Here is a 13,339-nt window from a genome sequence, read left to right as displayed (position 1 = left end):
AAGAAAATAAAAAGTAAAAAAACAAAAAACAAAACGGATACAAAATCTCATACGAAGTATATTTAAATCTTTTTACGTGGAGAAGCCCGTGGTTTTAAAAACAACCCATGGTAATTGCCCATGATATTTTAAAAAGTTAAAGGAAAAAAAAAAGAACAAAAAACAAAAGGAATACGTTTTACTTTTTACGTGGAGAACATTTTAACAGAGGTTTTAAAAACAACCCATGGTTATAGCCCATGGTATTTTAAAGTAAAAGATATTTTGATAACATTGGAGAAAAAAAAGTGTGATCTAAATAATTTTGATCGTTCAAATCTAAATATTGTGACCGTACCAAGAGTCACGTCTCATCCAAATTTTCCGAGAAAAAATATTATTATAATTATAAAAAAGGATACTATATAAGCCTTATATAGTTACATATAAAAGGAAAAGTGGGTTTCAAAAAAGTATATATAAATTTTATATAATTATAAAGTATATATAAATTTTATATAATTATAATTTTATAATATATATAAATTATTATTATATAAATTTTTTATTAAAAGAGCGAACCAAAAAAAAGAAGAAGAGGAGGAGAATATTTGAAAAATATATATAGGCGAAATAAGTGATATTTTATAATAAAAATAGCTCTAGTTGACATATTATTTACGTAAAAACATCAAGGAAAAAATGGAGACTAGTAATGAAAGGTTTCCGAAAACCCGTAGTACATGTGTTTGCACACTATTTAACATCAAAGGATCACTCGCAGGAAGAGACATCTTAATCTCTATCAGTCCTACTGAAACAAGTAATTATGTTAGTCCTAAATGTGCTAATCAATTGGTGATTCCTAAATCAAATATAGTTGAAACAAATTTTTTTGGCAAACAATACAATATAAGCAATTTACACCTAAATATTGGAGATTATACTTTTACCTCACAATTCACTATGCAAACCCTATCTTTTAACGATAGTGATATTGTTTTGGGATCACCGTGGATGAAAACTCTAGGTTCCTTTATTCTAAATACTAAGAAAACGTTTTTAACATTTTCTTACAAGAAGAAGAAAATAACGCTCCAAGATGTTACACTGAAACCTAATTCAGTAATGCCAGAAGATATATCAGATATTTCAAAAGTAATTTCTCAAGAAGGTAAAAAAGTATTACAAAATATGCAAAATGAAATTGACAAAATCACTATTGACAAAAATGAAGAAGTTTCTCGACTTAAAAACCATAGTGAAAAATTGTTGACGCAAATTAAGATACTAAAGAAGGATAAGAAGTCATTAGAAAACCAGGTACAACAACTTATCAAGAAGGAAGCATCAAATGTAGGAATTCAAGTTGATGACAAAACAACACATACCGATTCAGTGAATGTCACAACTCAGGAAGAAGACAAGCAAGTTGAAGAAAAGACGCGCATGGATGTTGCAATTCAAACGATGAACATCCCCAATGACTGTTTCATAACAAACTCAACATCTTCGCCAGAAGAAAATATAAAAATTGTCGCATGCCTAATAAGGAAAAATCAAACAAAAAAGGTTCCATATCGGCATCCGGATCATGAGAACAGACGAATCAACCATGCGACATATTTGAACAAGTCAGAACCGAAACAACAAACTGATGTTCAGATAATAGTGATGTAATCTCAATCCAGTCTTATGCTAACATGTCGTCACAAAATTCCGGTGATCAAAATGCTATACAGAAGATTAATCTGGGATGGTCTGATCCCTTCTCGGTGCGACAATTTTGTTTGTCACTAAGAATATCATATCAACTTGTATAGACGAGGATGGCTATTCCAAAACAGAAAGACTTTCAAAGCCGAAAAAGAGATCAAGCTTTTTTTTCATCGACAAGCTTTGAGGACAAAGCTTTTTGAGGAAGGAGGCAATGTAACGAATAAAATATATAAATAATATAAATATAATGTAAAAGATAATAATCATAAATAATAGTTAAGTTAAGCTAATAATTAGGTTGAAGAGGCATGTCTAATAGGACATGACTCTTCATGAAGAGACGCTTGTGTGATATATAAGCGAGCCTCTTGTTCTCATTGTAAATCATTATCATTATCATTCTTATTCATATTTAATATATAATATTTGTATCCTCATAGATATCTTTATATTCCTAGTTTTCTGGAATAATTAAATTATAGAAGGAACTTTGTTCACTTCACTGTGCTCTGTGGACTGTTTCCAAAAGGGCCAATAGTACCAGGATTTGTTTGGCTAAATCACCTCTAAACCTGGGTCAGGCCCCAACAACCCAACAGTCTCCCAGTTCATATTGTCTTATATCATCAAAAATGATATATCCAAGGATTATGAAAGATAACAATGTTATGAACATACCTATAAATAGCAAGCTTTCATTTTTTTAGAAGTAAGGTATTATCATGATTTTTAAATTTATTTTGAAAAGTGGTGATGAAACATCACTCTTTTTTCATTTTAGGGTTAAAATTAGAACATTTTTCAACAATGGCATTAAAAAAATATATCATTATTATAAAAGATATAAAAAACCACTATGAAATCCAAAAGTGGTAATGTATCATCAAATTTTTTTGAGTGTTAAAGTTACATTTTTCTATCATAGCATTAAAGACTAAATATCATAGGTGTGAAACACATGAAAAAAACACATCAAAATACAAAAGTGGTGAGGAAACATCACCCCCTTTTTTAGTGTTAAAATTCAAACATTTTTTGACCATAGTGTTAAAGCCCAAATATTATGACTACTAAAATTATTGATAATTAACATCTAAAGTTTGTCTATTTTTATTTTTCTTTTTTTTTAATTCTTTGAATGTTGAGTGTTTTTCAAATTTGTTTAATTTTTATTTTATTTTGTTTTGTTCTTGATGCTAGAATTATGAATTAATTGACATTATGGTTTTGACCAATGGCACTCTAAAAAATAAAAACAACATAAAATCTATTATGAAACTAAAAAGTAGCATAAGAATTATTAATTGGTTTTTTCTTAATAATTTACATTTAAAAAATAAATTGAGAATAAAATTGTAAACAATATCTTTTAAGATGCTAAAATAAATGAATAAGAAAAAATAAAGAATAGAGGAGGAACTATCTTGTTGTTTTAAAAAAAAAAAAAATAATTGTAAGCTAAGGCGTTACTCTGTTTTTTCATTACTGAAATTAAAAGATATTACATAGTTGGACAGGTCTCAACCCGCCCGGAAGGGAAACCAGGTTTTTTAACGATCTGAAATTTTTCAAAGCCATCCAAAAACAGTATATTATCAGCCTATCTACCCACGCTAAATATCCTTCTATTCTTACTATAGGTAAACTGTTTTCCTTCTGAATCATTATCATCTGCAAAACCAAAAAACAAAATAACAGTCTATATAAAAACCTCCTAGCATCAGCTACATCTTCTACTGATTCGGTGCATCTGTCTTTGGTTCTTTCTCGACCTTGACGCCCATTCCACCCGATTGAAGCATCTGCAGGATGTCATCCATCTTTCTGTCTTGCATAAGGAGAGTAACTTGAATATTCTTCAATTCCCTTTTCATGGTTGGAATGCCCTGGACCAATTCAGCCATTTCTAGAGCCACCTGCTCCATAGCTTTGGCCAATAACTGCTTCATGCCCCAATAAACATGTAAAGACTGTTTATACAAGGACATTCGTCCTCTCGCATGTCCCGGATCAGGGAGGAACTGCTCCCAATCCTCCATAATTTTTTCATAAAAATCAAGGAAAACTGATATTTTTTTTAAAAGGAAACAAAACATTAAAATACAAAATTAAAAAAATAAGTTAAAAATAGTGAAGAAGTTCGAAATAATGATTCAATTATATTATACCTAATGGGGTTGGCATTTCCTATGGTTTTTACATTGTTTCCGTATGCATGATCTTCGCCTATTGTTGTTAAATGAATAGCATGAAGAGGGTAAAAATGAAAATTCCCAATACTTATATAAGCTTTCGAGTCAGTGACATCCAAAAAAAATAGAAAAATCAAAACGAAGCCAAATGAGTTGAGATAGTGAAGAGAGCTAGAGGAATTAATAGTATAAATATACATGTGGCAAATTAGATATATTATAAGTGCACAAGTACAAAGCTATTAGTGTATAATGGGAATCTGCATAAGAGAGAGGAATAAATGAGATTGAAGGAAGATAGATGGATAAAAGATGGTGAAATATCCCTTTTATTAATTTATATTTTCCTACCTTAAATTTTTTAGAAAATTTTTAGAAATAATTTATCTAAAAAATTTATGGACTCCAACACTAAATTGGGAAACTATGAATTCAATTTTTTTTAAGAAAATACCAAAGCCAAAAACTAAACCAAATTTTATTAAAATATTGAGGAAATTTTACATTAATTTATTTGGAAAAGCCTATTAGATATTCCACTCAAAAATAATTTGACCTAAGATAATATTTTCAAGTTTGAAACCATGCCTAAAATTTGAGTGGAAAACATGACTTTCTTATCTCAATCCTTGAATTTTAAGGTGAAATTTTTATCTCCATGTTTCTTGCAATCCTCTGGCTAATCATAATCCAATTAGGTCTCCCTATTTCAACTTCCTTGAACTTAGGAAAACTCAAAATCTATTCAAAATAGTTTGGCCCTTCAAAAGGTACAAGAATTCGGCCCTCCTTGAAGATGTGGCTTAGGCTTAGAATTTTTCCCTTCCTTGTGATGCGAGTTGCTACAAATTTATTTCTCTAGACTCCTAGAAACTATTGTGATTTCATCCACCTTCTTAAGTTTAGTGTTAATGGAGAACCTAAAATGATTCCCCCTTCAAGCTAGGGTGGTTGTTTCACCACATAAACTAGTCACCACCATATAGGGTGGATTTTTCTACCACCAAAATTGGGCTCTAGAAAAGGGTTTCCCTTCAAAAAGTAAGCTAATTGAGCTCTAAGTTCAACTCTCAAATAATCAACACATGTTTTCCTTGAGTTTCCTAATATTTTTTTGTAATCATTTCCTTCTCTTGGAATGCCATGGGTGGCTATGAATACCATGGGTCAATTTATTTTTACCATTATCATATCTAATTATTTAATATTATTAAAATTCTACATTTTAATCATGATGTTATCAAGAAATTAAACTAGCTAAACATCTTTTCTCCGACTATAGCCTATAGGAATTATAATATTTCACTGATTTTCTCCATTTTGTTACTATGGTTTGGAAAGGTACATTACAATCATCCCTTCCTAAAATTCCTTGTCCTTAAGAAACTACAAGCTATGATGCTACAACATTTGTTATCCTCCCCATATAGCATCTTATATTGGAAAGCCTTTCCAATAAACTAGGAACTCCTCGAAGATTCCACTCACTCTCTTTTTCAAGTATGCAAGCTTTCCTCAGGAGTTAAAATCAATTTCCCTTCCTCATCTAATAGAGGTAATTTTTGGAAGTTGTGACTCGATATCATAGCACCTTCTTGAGGCATGATACATGAAACACATTGTGGATCTTTCTCTCCTTAGGTAATTATTTCTCATAATCCACCTTTCAAATCTCCCATATTACTCTATAGGGTCCATAAAACTAAGGCTTCAATCTTTGTTCCCAACTCCTCTTTAGAGAGGAATCCCTATATGGCTACAAACAATGATGAGCTAAATCCCTTTCCTAGAAAATACACTTAATATTGTTGTAGTTTACGTACATCTCTTGATTTGGTGCATTTTGTAAGTTTTATTTAAGGACATTGAGAATGTCTTGGCTCTTTTGTAACCAATCCTTAGCATTTGGAACCTTGTTATGCCCAAAATCCATCTCAATGAATGAGGGAATTTCATACCGATATAATGGTGTCATATTGATGAGCATATGATTAGTAGTGTTGTAACAGTACTCCTCCAAGTGCAGCCACTATATCAATGTATTTTACTTCCCTATGACATAATTCCACAAATAACCTTCCACCCATTTGTTTAGATTTTCTTCTTATCCATCTGCTTCTGCATGATAACTAGTGCTTAGGGTCAACTCTATCCCTTCCATTCTAATTAATTATTTCTAGAAGGAACTAATGAATTCGATATCCATTTTTCTCACAATATGGTCAAGTAATCCATGTATGTTAAAACCCTACTCAAAGTTAATTCTACTACTTTCCCCACTGTGTAGTCCAATGGGATGGACATGAAGAGTGCAAACTTAGTTAATTTATCAACTACCACCAAGATGCAGCCTTTTCCTTATACCCTTGAAGCTCTGTAATGAAATCTATGGAAATACTCTCCCATTTTTTATCGTGGATGGGAAATGGTTGTAACAATCCCACATGATGATTATGTTCTTCCTTTTCTACTTGCATGTAGTACACTTTATCACATGCCACCATACATTGTCTTAGAGGCCCTTCTAAGAAAAACTTTCCTTGACCTTCCAATATGTTTTGAAATATCCCTAATTACCTAGTATATTTGGATCATGGGTCGAGGAAAATGGTTGATTTTGACTCCCTAATTGCCTAGTATATTTGGATCATGGGTTGAGGAAAATGGTTGATTTTGACCATGAACTTTCCACCAACCAAATATTGTCTAACTTTTTCCAATGTGCACATAATCATAAGATTTCCTTATCATAAATGGAATAAAGTATCTTTAGCTCAATTATCTTCTCACTTTTGAAAGCTATTTGGTACTTATCTTGCATTAACAAAATCACTATGATTTCTCTTAATGCGTCATGTTTCAGTAGAGAAGTGAGGAAGTACTAGGAGTGGGAAAGAGCTCAGCACCTTCTTCAACCTCCCAAAATCCTATAATGCCTCTTTAGTTCATCAGAAAGCTCCCTTTCTAGCTAAATCTATTAGGGATTCTACCATCTATGAATATCAAATATTCTATAATAGCTGCACATTCCCATAAATCCTTGTAGCTTTGTGAGGGTCACATTCATTGACCAATAAATTATGGCCTGAATCATTTCCTAGTGAATTTGCACTTATTTTTTACTAATAATATGTTATAAATACATAATCTCTAAAATCGTGTTTGGACTCCGCGCAAACGGATTGTTTCCCGAGTATTCTCAATAATATATCCAAGTGTCTAATATGATCCTACTAATTCCTACTATATATGAGGAGAATATCAAAAAATGATAATAGAAAATTTCACAATTGATTCTTGAAAGTATGGTTCATACATGACTCAAAGGTTGCAGGTGCTTTGGTTAACCCAAAAAACATGACCAAATATTCATAATTCCCATAAAGACATAAAAAAGTGGTACTATGTGCAACCTTCTCACATACCCTCATCTGGTGGTTCGAGGTATTAGGTACCTATTCTTGAATATTCTCTTATTCAAGGCCTTATAGTCAATACACATCCTTAGGGACCCATCCTTCTTTTTTACTAGCATGAACGAAGAGGTGAATGGGCTCAAGCTAGCCCTTATGTGATTCATATACAATAGCTCCTTCATAGTATTCTCAATATGTTCCTTAAATCTCTTGTGATTCCTATAATGAGTTGTTATAACTAGCCTCACCCATTCCTCTAGTTTTGTAGTGTACTCAAATCCCCTATCACGAGGACTTCCTAGTGGAATCTTTCTAAATACATTCTAATTAAGGAATTTAGACTTCTGTGATCCATAACATTGTTAAGATAATCTTCGGCAAAATCACATAACCAGACTTTTGTCGACGCGTTTCGAACCAACCAGTGTGGTTCATCGTCCTGACGATGAACCACACTGGTTGGTTCGAAACGCGTCGACAAAAGTCTGGTTATGTGATTTTGCCGAAGATTATCTTAACTACATTCTAATTCTTTATCATGATTTTTGGATATCCTCCGAGTAACTCCTTTTTCCATTTGTAGTTTCCTATGTTATTACAATGCATTTAACTTTCCATGATATGTCTCCATGTCAAAAAATTGCCTCCATATTATTGGTTGGAAAAACCCTTGGGGAACCATTGGTCATCACCAATAATAATACTCTCTATCTGTCAACCATGATGAACTCCATATCCATGGTTTGATCACCCTTCCAATGTATCCCTATGGAAATAAGCCACTCAGCCCTCAGAACTAGATTTGGGTGAGATAAATAAAAAACATATAAATCATCAGTAAGGGAATAATTCCTCATCTTGAGCTCAATTTGTTTGATCCTCTGTGCACATACCAAAAGATGATCACATACCACTTCAACATAAAATCCATCAAACTCTTTTGAAGTTAGACGTCTTTTGGCTACATAGGCTACGTCGATGAAATTGTTGGTAGAACCCCCATTAATAAGGATAGTGACACATTTTACATACACAAACTATAAAACCCTCCTCCCATATTTACTCAAGTTAACTCGTCTTCTGGGGTAAAAATGTTATGAGAGGCTACTACAATATGATTCAACTCCCCATGTACAACTAGGGAAGTGGAACCAACACAACACGACCAATTTGAGCTTCTCCACATGTCACAAAACCTATAGCAGCCAACCAACCCTTCTAGGTGATCAACCCCTCAGACAAATTGACACTTCATTTTCCCAAAGCCTTAGTCGCTCCCATGAGATGGGCATTCATGCAAATGAGGCCCTTCAGTCACTCTCACATCATGGGCATGCAAGTGACTCGGAATTTTTTCAACTAGTTCGGATCCTACCACACCATATTTTGTGCTACCTTTTTAGGGTGAGGACTGAGGCCACTACCGAAAACTCCAAGAAACCTTTAGGAATGAAAAATAATGTTGATACAATAATAAAAATGCAAATATTTGAATAAAGACTTGATTGGACCCCTACTAGTCTTTACGTACATTTTGTCAAACATGTCACAAATATGCAATCTACACGTCATACCAATAGATCTGAGCATAGGGGTCTCATAGTTATCTGAGAATCTATATGAAACATTGATGCCTTATCACATTAGGTGAATTATCATCTATTAGGTCATATATTCATTGTTCATTCATTTACAAATAAAATCATGATGAAATCCATACATCATTACTCCCATTAAACATACTCATAACCATCATATAAGAAATAGAAATAATAAGGATACATCAATACATTTTCTCATAAAATACCAAGGAAAGGAACTCTTGTTAATGGATGCAAAAGCCAACTAGGTATGGGACTTCCACGCACCACCGGACCATAGATTGGTTGAACCAAATATTTCTTTTAGTCGATCACGCCTGTGCCATATTCCAAGCATGAATGTGGGAATCATAACCAAAACTCAACTAGGGATTCTCGAGGCTACACGCCTCATCCTCATCAATAGAACTAGGCTTTATTTTCATCCTAATCAGATCACTAGGAAAAAACAAGCATGGATTCCTAGGCATGATGGAGACACCCAATCAAGACGCCACCCTCCAGGGTTTACCATATATCCCATCTTAGGACTCCTAGGCCTGATGGAGAGCACCCACCTCTAGGGTTTACCATATATCCTGCCATTCGGTGGTTGAGGATTCCTAGGCCCACTCAGGTAACACAAAATATGTCTTTACTGCAACCCACATTCTAGTTCAGGGGTCACTCGGCCATGTGTTCCTTCTTTCAGAGATCCACCTCACTCAATTTCAAATCAATCAGAAAATCCAAATCAACCAAAAACATGAGAACCCATCACACCATGGCTATCTATAAATGGCAAGACAATACTAAAGAACACTGCCACACTAGGAAAAACCCACTCCCATGATAGTAAGAGAACTAATAACACACATGCATAACTATGCATGCAAAAAACTAGCAAGGAAATCACACATGGAAATAAATACCTGCAAATAATCTCATTATAGTTGCTTGATCATGCTCTTCATTTCTTGATCCTTTCTTCCCCTTGCCTTGTTTTCTTTCCTTAATCCAATGCTGAAGTGCTCCAAGAAAACTCTAAGTGTTCAAGAGTATGAGAGAGAGAGAATAGAGAGGCAGCTCGAAAACTAAACTAGAAAAAGGTACCAACTGGTACTCAGAAGCCCTTTTATTAATGAGGCCTCTCTTTTCTTGAATTTTCCATTCTTTTCCTCTTGACATGCAACCTTTGATATTTCACCTTCATTTTCTCCTAATTTCCATTAAATTCATAAATAAAATGCTAATTAATTCCATTTTTCCTTTCCAAATCCTTTTACATTGCGTTTACCATTTTCCTTTAGCCATAATAACTAAAATTAACACCCACTATGATGTTTTATCCCAACATTCATCTTGGATTAAGTCTCTCATAATCATGGTTATTATTTTTCCTTTATTAACCTTTATTACATGGAATTTTCACTAGGGTTGTTACAGAGCCCTCCCCCTTGGGGGAACACCATCCATGATGTTCAACGACACCTTCAACCAACAAAACTATTGAAATCAAAACATACTACCCATGGATCTTTATAACTTAGCTCGATGTAGTATTTATAATGTTAAACCTGTTGAAAAGTAAACCAACATGACAATCATAATGACATGATACCCATACCTCTTATTATATCTTTATAACACAACTTATGGTGGTATTTACATCCATGTACACATGTACATATACCAAAACATCATACCATATAATATACCAAGAACACTGACTCAACTATCAAATAGATAAGGATACATAGCCCGCATTTGATCTGTCATCTCCCATGTAGCTTCACCGGGCCCAAAGTACTTCCATTGCAATTTAACCTGCTTGATTCCTTGGTTCTATAGCATGAGTATTTTATTTCTGCAATATACACAGATGTTTTAGCTGGAATTCTTGATGTGTCTCCACCTAAATCATAGACCAGTCAATAACATGATCAACATCTTTAACATATTTCTGAATCAATGGCAAATGGAAAACATCATGGAATTTCATTGTTGGAGGTAGTGCAAGTCGATAGGATACTGGTCCAATCCTTTCAAGGAACTTGAAAGGTCCATAACATTGAGGTGCTATCTTGGCACATGATTGAATTTGTAAGGATCTATTCTTCAGGTTTATGTGCAAGTACACCTGTTCCCCAACTTGAAACTCCTTAAACAACATCTTCTAGTCTGCATAATTGCCTCTCTATCCTATGTTGTCTTCAGATTCTTCTTTAGTACCTACATTTCCTATTCCATTTTTGACAACGTTTCTAGTCAAATAAACACCCTATTAGCTGGATCACTCTGACTCATGGGAGTATTAGAACTCCACTGATATAATGCCTCAAACAGACTCATCATTAATGACTTTTTATACCCATTGTTGTAACCGAACTCAACCAACAGAAGGTACTCCTCTCATCTCCTCTGTTGATGCATCACATACATCCTCAGCATGTCCTCCAATATCCTTTTTCTATCTATCCATCTATCTGTGGATGATAATTTGTAGTGAAGGCTATCTCTATCCCTAAACTTGGAAGCAACTCCTTCCAAATATTGGAATTTAACTTACCATCCCTATCTAGCACAATATTCCTCGGAAAGCCATGCAATATGACCACATCTCTAATGAAGACATGTGCTACATCACTAGTTGAATAAGTACAATTCACTGGAATGAAGTGAACTATTGTTGTCAACCTTTCTACCACAACCATGATGCAATCATGCTATCTAGATGTCCTCAAGAAACCTGGAATGAAATCCATGTAAATGACCTCCCATTTCCACTGTGTAAATGCAATCGACTGAAGTAGTCCATCTCGACGCTTACATTCTTCCTTTACATGTTGATAGTCCAAGCATCTAGCCACAAACTCAGCCATGTCCTTCTTTATATTTGGCCAATAATAAAACTTTTTCACTATTGTCAATGTCTTATGATATATCGGGTGACCTGAATATGTCTTATCATGAAATTCCCTCAAGATGAACTTCTTGATTTCACTATTGTCAAGCACATATATCATGTCCCTAAATTTGACCAAGCCATCTATGGTAAGATGATAGTCCACATACTGATAAGATGTATTGTCCTTATAGTTTTACTTGTACTTTTCCATAACCTAAGAATAAGTTCCATGTACTTGTCATCATGTTTGCCTACCTATAATAACCGATATTATAACTCCATCCCATAAGAACTCATAGCACTACATTATTCACCTATATCTACTTGCTAAGACCATATGCAACCCTGTTCTCCTTACCCTTGATGTACATGATCTCAAAGTCAAAGTCACTAATTGTGGCCAACCAACTATCTTTCCTAGCATTCAAATTTGACTAATCAAACAAGTATCTAAACCCACTATGATAACTCATCAATACAAACCTCCTACCAAGAAGATAATGCCTCCACATTTTCAACATTTGAATGATCGTTGTGAGCTCAAGATCATGTGTTAGATAATTATGCTTATGTCCATTCAGTTTTTGTGATCCATAGCATACCACCTATCCTTCCCACATAAGGACTCCACCAAGTCCTCTATTGTAGGCATCTAGACGTACCAAAAATGCCTTGTCTAGATCTGCAATATTTAAAACCCGAGAATTTATCAACAACTGCTTTAACTACTAAAAAATTTCTCCATATTCCTCTGTCTATTAAAATTTATTACCTTTCCTCTTCAATGATGTAATAGGATATTCAATGTGAGACAAGTTATGAGAACTAGTATTGCAGCAAGAATGCTACAACTCATTGGGCTACCAACTTCACATTATCAACCTGAGGTTCATACAAAATTGGAGGTGGCAGTGTTGTATACACAAATAAATGTGATGGGTCCACACTTCGTCACTGCTAAGATGGTGATAGAACACTAAGGTTTTTCAAACCAGACTTCTATTGATTTAGAAGAAGCTTGATTACCAATGAGGAAAAGAGAAATCTACACTAAAATAAATCTTGTCTACTGCAGTAAGGAAAAAGACTGAAATCAAATGCTTAAACACACCATTCTTCTAATTAACTGCTAAGAGGCTTTTCTTCAAAAGAATTCTAAGTTAACATGTATGCAATCCTACTATCCTAGGCATGCAAATTAAAACATCAAACATTCTACTATTGTGCATGTAAATGAACAAAATAACTTCTTTTCTCTTTTTGTCTTTTTTGTGTGAAAGTGTGAAAGCTAACTTCTTTTGGTGATGTGGCAGGTGTCTTAGGGATGATGGTGAATGGTCATAAGGCTTGGGAGGCAAGTAGGGGTCCTTTTCTAGCTTCCTAGGGGCTTTTTCCACAATTTGCTCTCAAAATAGGCCACTACTGGTCAACCTACAGGATATCCTAATGCGTCCTACAGAATGTCCTAAACTCCTACAGGATCCCCTATATTCCTACAGGATACAACCGAGAGAAAAATGAGGGGTTTGGAAGGTGATGTAAGGC

Source organism: Pinus tabuliformis, chromosome J (genome assembly GCF_031772625.1).
Source record: "Pinus tabuliformis cultivar Carrire ecotype Pingquan chromosome J, CPIR1, whole genome shotgun sequence".
Classification (NCBI taxonomy): domain Eukaryota; kingdom Viridiplantae; phylum Streptophyta; class Pinopsida; order Pinales; family Pinaceae; genus Pinus; species Pinus tabuliformis.
Note: the sequence above shows the minus strand (reverse complement) of the source record.